The 11,866-nt window shown below is 29.9% G+C and overlaps 1 long non-coding RNA gene across 1 annotated transcript; it reads left to right on the forward strand.

Annotated features, from left to right (window-relative positions):
• The first annotated feature begins 5,746 nt into the window (after positions 1-5,746).
• LOC140956010 (uncharacterized) lies at positions 5,747-11,049 on the forward strand. The gene is made up of 3 exons (XR_012170926.1): positions 5,747-6,030; positions 6,328-6,599; positions 10,650-11,049. It is a non-coding gene; the product is annotated as an uncharacterized lncRNA (long non-coding RNA).
• Positions 11,050-11,866: the final 817 nt, after the last annotated feature.

Below are 11,866 nucleotides of genomic sequence, written 5' to 3' on the forward strand. Positions count from 1 at the left end.
TTTACTCTTAAAAACAACTAATGGTTTTGTTATTAAAAGTAATTTGATCTTTTTACATGGTTTATTGATCATTATCAAATTAATTAGAGATATATATTTTTTTTCACTTTTTCTAAATACACTAGAATGACTAAATTATCATTAAAATAAAATTAAAATAAGAACTAGTGACTTTTCACTTTTAAAAGCACAATAAAATAATTATATTACCTTGAAAAACATTTTTTTTTAACTGGGGTATAAAGATTATTTTTGTATTTTCATTATAGTTTTTTGTTATAACAAAGTTAAGTGAAAATAATTTAGATCCTTTTTGTTTGTTAGAAAATAGCTTTTATGGAAAGTGAAGTTCTTAAAAGTAAAGTATTTTATTATGTTTGATAGTATCATAAAAAACGAGTTAGAAATATTTTTTAATATTTGACTATGCCATGAAAAATAAGGTAAAAAATAACTTTTAAATATTTTTTTTAATTTATTAAAAGAATGAAAACTAATCTAATATATGAAAAAGTTGAAGGAAGATTGAATTGAAAAAAAAATCAATCTCATAAATCATTTTAAATAAATATAAATAGCAATCACAATAATAGATATTAGTCTAACGGGTAAAAAAAGTTGAAAAAAAAGATTAAATTGAAAAGAAGTTTCAATTTCATAAATTATTTCAAATAAAATAAATAATAAAAAAATTAAGAATTGAATATGATTGATAAAAAAATTTCAATCAAGAAAAATATAAGAAAAAAAAATAACAATAAAAAAGAAATAAGGACTAAAATTGATATAAAAATAAAATTATGTCAAATTCTAAGGGATGGAAAAAAAAATTCAAAACAAAATATACAACAATAAAAAAAATTTATGATCAAATTTGATATAATCAATAAATAACAAGATATTTTTTAATTTTTTTGAAATAAAGTACATTCCACCTAAAATAAAATATTTACCCGAAAACAAAACTAATTTTTCTTTTGGTTGGAAAGTGCTTAATGTTAACCAACTTTTCTGTAAAAAAATTTGAAAAATGATTGTTAGGAAACCACTTTTTATAAAATAAATGTGGGTGCTTTTTAATAAATATAAAATATTAGTTTTTTTACAAAATTGGTTGGCATATGCAATGCCTCCACGCTATTCGAGCAGCAAGTGAGTAGATGTTTGGTGACCAAACGATAGCTTTCGAGGTGCTTGGCGGCCTTACCATCCATTGGCAGTGCGTGTGGTATACAGACCTCCGATGTGGCACTATGTGTTTTTCCCTCCCTTTCTCTCTCTCTTTCCTTTTATTTTCACGCTTAAACCTTCAAACTTTCAAAGAAACCCTTAAATTTGTTTTTGTCATCAGATTTGGTAAGTGTTCTTTTGATTTTTATTTGTTTTTCTTTGACTTTTTCTTGATAGAATTTATTTTTTAATTTTATTCCTTGACATTTGATTTCATTTCATTCTTATATCAAATTTAATTGTTATTTTTTTTATTGCTATTTATTTTACTTTGGTAAAATTTTTAGATTTAAATATTTTTTATTTTATTTTTTAACATTAAATTTATTATGAATTAAGCTTTTTGGTTGAATCTAAGTCTAGAATTTTACAGGTTACAGGTTTAAAAAACTAACTCAGGTTTAAGAGATTCATCTGAATTTTCTTATTTTTTTTCTTTTCTTTTTGCTTATGTTGTTTCAGGTTTATCATTCAATATTTATTTATTTCTTAAATTTTATCTCTAATTTTTTTACAACTCTTCAATTTATCCATATTTAATCTAACCAGAGGTCAATTAAAAATCAGTCAAGGCCAACCAAGAATAGAATAATAGAAAGAAAAAAAAAAGACACATATTGTTTTAACTGGGTTAACTTATTGTGGTCAAGTCCATTGTCTAGACTGTAAATTTCACATGTTAACTTTGGTTAGTATAATGTGTCACCATATTTTCACTTCACTTTTTTATTTTTTTTATTTTTATGATCTGATCCTTCGATAGTCTGCTATATTACATTTAAGTTAAGGCTAGGTAAAGATTAAAAAAATACATTGTGATTTACTTAAAACAAAATCACCTACTTGTACGCTCTTGAATCATGAAGTCAAGCCACATTGAATTTTTTTTTTTGTATTTATTAATACATATAGTAGTTGATTAATTTAATTTGATCACTAATTAAGTTTTTTATTCTCATTTTAAATATTATATCATATACAAGAAAAATAACAATGCTTAGACTTTTTTATACAATAATTGTGTTTTAATTGGATCCATATCGAATGCTCTATTTGGGAATATAGTTGAAATAACGTTTCCTCAAATTAAATTTTTTAAATATTTTTAGATTTTTTTGATGTGTTGACCTCAAAAATAATTTTTAATATATATAAAAAATATCATTTTTAATATATTTCTAAATAAAAAGCACTTTAAACTATAATCGCTAAGAATCCTAAATAAAACCGAATTACAAGCACGAGGCCTAGTTATAGACTAGTGACATGACCCGCACGATACCGCGGGTTAATTGTTTTTACATAAAAAATATCAAAAAAAGCTAAGATTTAAAAATGTTAGGTTTTTCTACAAAGTTATACCTAAGAGTCTTGAGTTTGGCTGCAACGCTTAACCTAAGAGTACTATTTATAATATTAATAATAACATTAAACTTGCATGACCCAAGTTTAAGTGGGTCTGGCTGCAATACCAGACCCAACAGCCTTAGATGTAGGTCTGGGTGCAAGATCGTGTCATAAAAATGTGATAATTAAATTGATTAATTAAAAAAAAAAACAAAGAAAAAAAACCAACATAAAGAAAAAAACTAATGAAGAAAAAGAAAAAAAAATCTGAATTAATTGGGTTAACCCTTCAAACCTTGGATTTGTGTCGTGAAAATTTGATAACTAAATAGAAAAAAAAAATTGATGGGTTACCTAGAATTAATTGGGCTAACTCGTTAAACGAGGTTAACCTGTCACATCCGGAATCCGTATCATGAAAATTTAATAACTGAATAGAAAAAAAAATTAAACATTAACAAACTAAATTAAATGAAAAAAATTAATTAAAAACAAAAGGCATCAACCTTTTCATTGTGGATTGCATTGTGTAATGCACAGTCAAAGGCATAAAAACGGCAAAAAAACAAAAAGAAAAAAAATTCTCTAATTAGCCAAACCTAAGATAACTAAATAGAAAAAAGGCATCAACCAATAACTAAATAGAAAAAAAATTCATATTAATGAACTAAATTAAATTAAATAAATATTAATTCAAAATAAAAAATAACAGAAAAAAAAACTTATAAGAAGAAAAAAACTAATGAAGAAAAAGAAAAAAAAAATCTAAATTAACTGGGTTAACCCATCAAACCTAAGATCCGTGTTATGAAAGTTTGATAACTAAATAGAAAAATATTTAATATCAACAAACTAAAAAAAAATTAATTAAAAAAAAAAAGAAGGCATCAGCCTTTTCGCTGTGGACTGTATTGTGCAGTCCACAGTGAAAGGCATAAAAAAAACAAAAAAAAAAAAACTAGAAAGCATCAGTCTTTTTACTGTGGACTGCATACAATATTAAAAGATGAAATCGGAAGAAAAAAACTAATGAGAAAAAAGAAAAAAAATCCAAATTAACTGGGTTAACTCGCCAAATCAGGTTAACTCGTCAAATCTGGGATTCGTGTTATGAAAGTGTGATAACTAAATAGAAAAAAAACATTTAATATTAATGAACTAAATTTAAAGAAAAAGATTAATTAAAAAGGAAAAGGCAAAGAGAGAAAAAAAAAACCTATACGAAGAAAAAAACTAATGAAGAAAAAAAAATCTGAATCAATTGGGTTAAACCATCAAACCTGAGATTTGTGTCATAAAAGCCTGATAATTAAACAGAAAAAAATTTAATATTAAGAAACTATAGAAAAAAAATAAACTAAAGGCATAAGTTTTTTCACTGTGGACTGCACCGTGCAGTTCACGGTAAAAGGCTTAAAAAGAAAAAAAAAAAGAGGAAAAAAAAAAACAAAGGCATACGCCACTGGTTAATTTTTTTTCTTGCATAAAACAATATATAAAAAAAAACTAAGATCTAAGAGTGTTAAGTTTTTCTGCAAATATATACCCAAAAGCTTTGGATCTAGCTGCAACGCTTGACCTAAGAATAATATTTATAATAATATTAAACTTACATAACTTAAGTTTAAGTGAGTCTGATTGCAACACCGGACCCAAGAACATTGGATATGGGTCTAACTGTAAGGTCATGTCATAAAAGTGTGATAATTAAATAGATTAATTAAAAAGAAAAAACAAAGGAAAAAAAACCAATAGCAAGAAAAAAATTAATGAAGAAAAAAAAAATCTGAATACTGGGTTAACCCATCAAACCTGGGATTTGCGTCATGAAAGTTTGACAACTAAATAGAAAAAAAAAAATTGACAGGTTTACACAGAATTAACTGGGTTAATCTGTCAAGCCCGAGATACGTGTCATGAAAGTCTGATAATTAAATAGAAAAAAATTTAACATTAACAAATTAAATTAAACGAAAAAACTTAATTAAAAAGAAAAAAAATCCTTGGTTAACTCATCAAATTAGGTTAACCCATCAAACCCGGGATCCGTGTTATGAAAGTCTGATAACTAAATAAAAAAAAATAACATTAACAAACTAAATCAAATAAAAACAATTCTTTAAAAGATAAAAAATAATTTATTTTTTAAAAAAAAGACAGTTTGACGCTTCATTTACTTTTTAGTATATAATATAATATAATATAATATAATTATAATAATATAATATATTAATAATGGGGAAAGTGTAAATTTAGTATATGTTATAACATAATATAATATAATAATTATAATAATATAATATATTAATAATGAGGAAAGTATAAAAAACATGGGAAAGTAAGTGTAAAAGGTGTGGAAAAGCTAAGTACTTTTCAAGTATTGTTAATTAACAGTGTGTTTGATATTGCGATAGCTGTTGTGGTTGTGGTTTAAAAAAAAGTTGTTTTATAAAAAGTACTTTTAGTTGAGGTTGGTTTGAAAAAATAGGTGTTTCGTTAAAACTGTGGTTAAAATTAAGGTTGAAAAAAAAAATAGTTTAATGTGTTTGGTTAAGAATGCTTTTGAAATTGAGATTATAAAATAATTTTAAAAAATATATATTAATATTGATGGTTTTAAATTTAAATATTGTAAAATTAATTACTCCTATTACATCATGAAAAAAATAATACTTTATATAAAATATTTTTTATTATTCCATTAAACTATTTATAATTCCATTACGTACAAAATTCATTTGATAAAAACTATAAAATTGATATTACTGTGCGAGTGAATTTAATTCACTTTATACTAGTTTTTCGAGAAAAAAATATTGTTTTGTCAATGAATTTAACTCTCTAAACTATTATTTTAAAAAAAAAAATTAATACAATTAAAACTTTCACAAAAAAAAAAAAAACCGTGAACAATGCGAGTGAATTGCACTGTTCACGTGAACAGTGCAATTCACTGGTGAACAGTGCAGTGAATTGCACTGTTCCTATTTTTTATAACATGCAGAGAATGAAAAGCATGTTTTCGTTGCTTTTTCTTTTCAGCGTTTTAAACGCAAAAATTGTGTGAGTCCCATGAACAGTAAACTGCTTTTTTATATTACCAAATGGCTGCGTGCTGCATTTTAAATAAAACGCAGCCGCAACCGCGTAGAAAAACGAAGTCTAAAGATGAAAGGATGAAAACATGATATATGTAGTCTTCCAACTAACTATTTTCTCCATAAAAATCAAAATTCCCCCAGGAGTGGACAAGACCAGAGGAAAAGGGGGATGCCGTGTCGAAGAAGACAAGGATGAAAAGAGCGAGGGACCGGATCTAGCGTCGATGAGGATGGACGACTGATGTTGATGCTTATTTCGTAGGCAGATATGAGACGCACGGAGACTAGTGTGAGAAAAATCGTGAGAGAAGACCTCAATCTCTCCAAAGTCGAAGAAGTCGTTTCGTCACAAGTTCTCTCCTTTCCCTCTAATTTTTTCCCTAATTTGTTCGAATCAGTGATTTTTCTTTCGTTCTGTAAGGAATCTGCCTTTAAAAAAAAAATCATTTATGTATCATTGTTGAAGGAAATATAAATTCTATGGTTGACTGTGGGACTGATTTTGAATGCCATGTAGTTGTGGTTTTTACCGTCAAGAACTCTCATTTAATGGGGTTCCAGTAATTGTTTGCTCATCATGTTTATGAAGCTTGGAGCTTGAAATTCATGTTAATGGGGACAATACTTTTTGTTGCTTTTTGACATCCAGGTTTGCTTAGGGAAGTGACTGGTCTTTCTATTGGCTAATTTGATTTGGCTTTGGATTGTCAATTGCTGGTATGACTACGTACGTTGTAGTTAGCTCTTTCTTGCTGGTGTTTCTTTTCCTGTTGTCCACACGATTTTCCCTTTTTAAGCTGTGAGCTGTCCATATTACTGGTATGACTACGAACTTTGTAGTTAGTTCTTTCTTGCTGGTGTTTCTTTTCCTGTTGTCCACACGATTTTCCCTTTTTAAGCTGTGAGCTGTCCATATTACTGGTATGACTACGAACTTTGTAGTTAGTTCTTTCTTGCTGGTGTTTCTTTTCCTGTTGTCCACACGATTTTCCCTTTTTAAGCTGTGAGCTGTCCATATTGTATTTACTTTCAGAATTGTATTTCTTCATCCTATTGATTGAATAGGAATGATATAATTTATAGGATACAAACCTATATAAAAAACAGGAAACTAAATATACAAGGAAATCTGGAAACTAATTACAGGAATCAATTTTCCTAATTCAAGGAACAAATATAGAATCTTACACCTATACAATCCCTGATTAGACGAGATAAAATCTCAACACTTCCTCTCAAGTTGGTGCATAGATGTCACACATGCCCAACTTGTCTAAAAGCTATGAGAACACTCGATTTGAGACTGCTTTGGTGAGGATGTCAGCCAATTGATCCTCATATCGAATCTTAGGCAACTCCACAATTTTTCCATCCAATTTCTCTTTAATAAAGAATCTGTCTACCTCGACATGCTTTGTACGATCATGTTGAACTGGGTTATGGGCAATATCACATGCTGCTTTATTATCACAATATAGTTGAATTGGTTGCCTAGATTGGTAACCAAGGTTCTGTAAGAGAAGCCTTAGCCACAGTGCTTCACAAAGTCCAAGGGCCATACCTCTGAATTCAACTTCTGCGCTAGAGCGAGCAACAACATTCTGTTTCTTGCTTCTCCAAGTAACAAGATTACCTCCTACAAAGGTAAAGTAACCAGAAGTAGATCGCCTATCATCTATAGCTCCAGCCCAGTCAGCATCAGTATATGTATCTATGCTTTGGTAATCTGCATTCTTAGTGAACAAAATCCCCTTTCCTGGAGCAGCCTTCAAAAACCTTAAAATTCACATTAGTGCATTCATATGTTGTTCTCCAGGATTATGCATAAACTGGCTAACAATACTCAATGCGTATGCCAAATCCGGTCGTGTGTGCGCTAAGTACATTAATCTGCCAACAAGTCTTTGATATCTTCCCTTATCAGTAGGTACCTGGTTAGACTCAACACATAACTTCAGACCTTCTTCCACCGGTGTTTCAGCTGGCTGACATGCTAACATACTAGTCTCTTGTAATAAATCTAAGGCATATTTTCTTTGAGATAGAAAGATCCCTTTATTAGATCGAGACACTTCTATCCCAAGAAAATATTTTAAATCACCTAAATCTTTCATTTCAAATTCTTTGGACAAGTAATTTTGTAGAGCCTTCCTTTCTTCAGGATCATTTCCTATAACCACCATATCATCCACATATATAATGAGTGCAGTGATCTTACCCCGTTGTTTCTTCAAGAACAAAGTGTGATCTGAATTGCTCTGATGATAGCCAAAAGCTATCATGGACTTTGTGAACCTTCTAAACCATGCTCTCGGAGATTGTTTCAACCCATACAACGATTTCTTTAATCTGCACACCTTCTGACTCTGCCTTGTTGATATCATGCACCCCGGTGGGAGATCCATATAAACTTCTTCAGACAATTCTCCTTGTAAAAATGCATTCTTTACATCAAATTGTTGTAATGGCCAATCCAAGTTCGCAGCTAAAGATAACAAGACTCGAACTGTGTTGATTTTAGCTACAGGTGCAAACGTCTCCGTGTAATCGATTCCATAGGTTTGGGTGTAACCTTTTGCCACTAGTCTTGCTTTGAAGCGTTCAATTGTGCCATCAACTTTGTACTTCACAGTGTAAATCCATCGACATCCAACTGGTTTTTTTCCTAGTGGAGGATCAACGAGTTCCCAGGTTTCATTTTTTTGTAAGGATTTCATCTCCTCATTCATAGCTGCTTTCCACCTGGGATCAACTAAGGCTTCCTGCACACTGTTAGGAATAGATACAGTAGATAGTTGATTTACAAATGACATATTTGATTCTGACAACCGATGGTTAGACACATAATGACTCATGGGATATTTAATTTTGCTAGAAAGTTCAGGTTCATATGTGGGTTTAGGAATACCTCTGGTGTGACGTTGTGGTAATTGTTTTAGAAATGGTTCTGAAACCATATCAGAAACATCCGCAGCAGAAGATTGGTTTGGTATTATACAAGGGTTTGACTCGGATAAAGGAGCAACGTCTTCAGCTTCTAGACTTTCATCCTCACTTGTATCTAAAGACATACCACTTAAATCCAATTCACCCACTTCATGATTGACTGGTCCAGCTTGTGAGACGTCACCACTTGAATCCAAGGTTATACCACTTTGATCCAAGTTGCCCACATCCAGGTTATTAGATTCAGGAGATTCGCTTTCCTCAGAATTATGAGTATAGTTTAGACCATCATAATCTAGAGTCTGAATTTCCTTTTGGTTCTCCCCTTGAAGTTCAGGCTCAGGGGAAAAATACATTGAGTCCTCATTGAAAACAACATCCATTGTGATAAACATTCATCGAGTTAGAGGATGATAACATCTGTATCCCTTTTGATGAGTAGCATATCCGAGAAAAACACATCGTAACGCTCGAGGAGTCAACTTGTTGCACTGATGTTTGTGAAGGTGCACAAATGCTACACACCCAAAGATATGAGGAGGCAAATTCGGGACTGTTGGGGCTACAACTGCGTCACTAAGAGCTTGGAATGGTGTCTGAAAATTAATAGGGCTAGAGGGCACCCGATTGATTAAATATGCTGCAGAGTTAAGGGTTTCTCCCCAATAGGATAAAGGCATATGAGCTTCTATTAGTGAAGCTCGAACAACCTCCAATAAGTGTCGATTTTTTCGCTCTGCAACTCCGTTCTGCTGAGGTGTATTGGAACAAGTAGTTTGATTAATAATTCCGTATGTTTCCAAATACTGCTGAAGTTCAGAACTCTGATATTCTCCTCCATTATCACTGCGGAGAACCTGAATCTGTGCATTGTATTGAGTTTCAATCATTTTATGAAACTTCTGAAATAACAAATTCACTTCACCTTTGGATGTCATTAAGTATAACCAGGTCATTCTGGTATAGTCATCAATAAAAGTAACAAACCAACGTGATCCATCAAAAGTAGTAACTTTGGATGGACCCCAGACATCAGAATGTATAACCATAAAAGGGAGTGGACTTTTATTCAAACATAACTGAAAGGAAGCACGATGACTTTTTGCTAGTTCACAGACATCACAATGGAAACTAGAAATATCAAATTTTGCAAATAAACTAGGAAATAATTTCTTTAGATACCCAAAGGAAGCATGCCCTAAACGCCGATGCCATAGCCAGATTTCACTTTTTTTTTTTCTCCCCCTCAGAGCCATCCACTGTTAAGGCTTTTCGTAACTCACTTGAACTCGTTGGCACCAGGTCCAAGTAATACAACTTCCCTTGCCTAATACCATACCCAATCGTCTGCTTTGTTCGAATGTCCTTAAACACACAAAATTCAGGCCAAAAAATTACAACACAAGATAAAGTTTTGGTTATTTGAGAAACTGATACCATATTTACTTTTAGAATTGTATTTCTTCATTGTATTGATTGAATAGGAATGATACAATTTATAAGATACAAACCTATATCAAAAACAGGAAACTAAATATACAAGGAAATCTGGAAACTAATTACAGGAATCAATTTTCCTAATTCAAGGAACAAATATAAAATCTTACACCTATATAATCCCTGATTAGACGAGATAAAATCTCAACATATTGCTGGTATGACTACGAACTTTGTAGTTAGTTCTTTCTTGCTGGTGTTTCTTTTCCTGTTTTCCACACGATTTTCCCCTTTTTAAGCTGTGAGATGGCCATATTGCTGGTATGACAACGAACTTTGTAGTTAGTTCTTTCTTGCTGGTGTTTCTTTTCCTGTTTTCCATACGATTTTCCCTTTTTAAGCTGTGGCATGGCCATATTGCTGGTATGACTACGAACTTTGTAGTTAGTTCTTTCTTGCTGGTGTTTCTTTTCCTGTTTTCCATACGATTTTCCCGTTTTAAGCTGTTGCTTGGTGGCATGGCCATGTTGCTGCTGCTATGGTGTTCTTGCTGTGGCTGCCTTTTTTCCAAATGATTTGCTTGAGCAGCAAATGCATAACTTGGAAGAGTGAAGGTGGAACTTGAGCAGAAAAATAATAGGGGCTTGCAAATACAAAGGAAAAGCTTAGCATGGTCGTGACCAAGGGAGAGAAATTGGTTCAGCGACAGGATTCACCAAGGCACGCTCTAGCTGAGAAAAAACAAGCGGGCTTGAGAAACGTGTGGATGAATTGCAACAGCATGATTATCCACAGTGTTAGTCAGTGTTTAGGAATGTACAGTAAGCCGTCTTTCTAAAAATTTTAATTTTTTTTATTTAAAATATATATATATATATATTATATATTCATATTATTTTAATATACTAATCTTAAAAATAAATTTTTAAAAATAAAAAAAAATTATTTTGATATATTTCTAAACAAAAAATAATTTAAATTATTACCATTACCGATACCGCTACCATAATCTCAAATAAGCTTTAATATGCAAATGTAATCAGTTACTGTTTAAGTTACTGTTTAAGCGTGTGGTACATATTATATTTTAAAATAATTTTTTATTTAAAAATATATTAAAATAATATTTTTTATTTTTTCTAATATTAGTATATTGAAATGATAAAAAAATATTTAAAAAATTAATTACAAAAAATCAAAATTGTTTAGAAACAATTCTGCTTGTAAGATTTTGTGTATCGAATAAGTTCAAGCCGAATAGAAACTATAAATTTATCTAAAGGACTTTAGTTTAATTTATTAAAATAATATATATAAAATATTTTTTGTAGAATTTTTTATATTAGCACAGAATAATGAAAAAAATATTAATTTAATATTATTTTAAACCAAATATACTTTTAAATATATACAGACATGATTTCAAATACAAAAATAAATTGTGCTTGAACATAAACCTCAACAAAAAAAACCTACAGGTTCTTATAAAGTGTTATGTTTAACCTAAATTGATTTATTAACATATGCAATCCTTCAACCAGTTAAACTTTCATGAATCTATTAAAAGTTGAAATTTCCATCAATATCACAAATTGATATTAAATTTTAACAAAAAATACCACCCTAAGAAAAGTTAATATCTTTTCACATTTAAAAAAAAAAAAATTATTTTTTTCTTTACTTCAAATTAATATTTTTTTAGTGTTTTTAGATTATTTTGAAGTGCTAATAGCAAAAATAATTTTTAAAAAATAATAAAAAATATATATATTATTTTGATATATTTTTTAGTAAAAAATACTTTA

This window comes from Populus alba, chromosome 10, assembly GCF_005239225.2.
Source record: "Populus alba chromosome 10, ASM523922v2, whole genome shotgun sequence".
NCBI lineage: Eukaryota > Viridiplantae > Streptophyta > Magnoliopsida > Malpighiales > Salicaceae > Populus > Populus alba.